The sequence below is a fragment of the Orycteropus afer genome, unplaced genomic scaffold (assembly GCF_000298275.1).
Source record: "Orycteropus afer afer isolate SDZICR_OR568_19922 unplaced genomic scaffold, OryAfe1.0 scaffold00127, whole genome shotgun sequence".
Lineage (NCBI taxonomy): Eukaryota > Metazoa > Chordata > Mammalia > Tubulidentata > Orycteropodidae > Orycteropus > Orycteropus afer.
Window position 1 is genome coordinate 1393981 of NW_006921714.1, and position 1714 is coordinate 1395694.

A 1714-nucleotide genomic window follows, 5' to 3' on the forward strand; every position below is an offset into this window, starting at 1 on the left:
CCGATGGTTCTGGTTTGCAAACGAGTTATCTCAGACCCGTTTCTCTCCTTCAAATCAGTAAATTAAAACACACGCACACGTGGTTTCAAAGAGGAACCAGACCTTCTGCGTTTAGAATCTGATAAGAGCTCATTTAACCCTTCCTTTTACAGTAGGTTTTTAAGTCTGCGCCCTCTCCTCCTGGACACAGATCTCTCACCCCTCAGTGACATTAGCCGCAGCTGATCCTCCCTCACTCTTTAAAGCAAACACTCCAGGCCCGGTCCCTGGAAGCCTGATAGTCTAATTGAGAATCCTTGAGAAAGGAGTGAATTTTCGTAATTAACTAAGACAGGAGCGAGGGAACGCCTTCTTTTTTTCTCTTTCCCATGTCTTGCGGTAGTTGCAAGGCGAAACGAGAGCTACAAGCTGTCAGGTCGCTCCTCCGCCCCCTCCTGGAGGGAACGCTTCCAGCCCCTGTGATACCGGCGGTCTTTAGGACCCAGCGGCGGGCTTCCCGGAAGAGGAAGGGGCGGATCGCGAGGTGCGCGCCGTAGCGTAAAAGGTTTGAACCGCGCGCAGGCGCTGGCGGCGGCTCGCTTTGGGTATTTCAGGTACGTGTGCGCGGGCTCAGCAGTCTCCCACGGGTCCGGGATGCCGGAAGGCCGGTAATCCTGCTCCTTCGGACCTAGCCGTGGTGCTCGGGACGCTTGGGTCTGGCAGGTTCTCGGGTTTCCGGGTACTCTGTCGCAGGGTTGGAGTCGTTTCCCGGTGAAGCGCTTAAAATTCAGGGTCTTGTCCGTTTCCTGGACTTGGGCTTCCTCCAGTAATAACACCTCTTGGGGAGCACGCAGTAGGCCCTATAGAGACCTGACTCCTACCCTGGGTCGGAGTGAGAAGTCCCCTTGCCCGGCTTCTTCGGCATCCCCACTTAATGTGTGTGGTGTCGGACAGGTAGTAATACTAGTTAGTGCAAGTTGAACGCTTACCACGTTCTTCATTTACCCATCCAAAAATGGGGACAGTCATGTACTTAGTTGTTGTTAGTTGCCGTCGAGTCGGCTCGGACTCAGCGACCCTCTGTACAACCAAAGGAGGCACTGCCCCGTCCTGCGCTAGCCTCACAGTTACTGCTGTACGTGAGCCCATCGTTGCAGCCACCGTGTCACCCCATCTCGTTGAGGGTCTTTCCCTTTTTCTCTGACTCTCCACGTTACCAAGCATGATATCCCTCTCCAGGAAATAGTCCCTTCTGACATCATGTCCAAAGTGGGTGAGACGAAGTCTGGCCATTCTCACCTCTTAGCATTCTGGCTGCACTTCTTCCAGGACAGGGTTGTTCGTTCTCCTGGCAGTCCATGGTATTTTCAGTATTCTTCGCCAATACAACAACTCGAAAATACCAGCTCGTCTTCGGTCTGTCTTGTTCACTGTCCAGCTTTGGGTGAAACGCATCTTAGTCTTCAAAGTGATGTTTTCGCTCTTCGGCATTTTAAAGAAGTCTTGTGAGCAGGTTTTGCCCAGTGCAGTACCTCATTTGATCTGACTGCTACGTCCATGGGCGTTGATTGTAAGTCCAAGTAAAATGAAGTCCCTGACTTTCAGCTTTTCTCCATTTAACGTGATGTTGCTGATTGGTCCAATTGTGAGGATTTTTGTATTATGTTGAGGTGTAATCCATACTGAAGGCTGTGGTCCCTGATCTTCATCAATAAGTGCTTCAAGTCATCTTCAC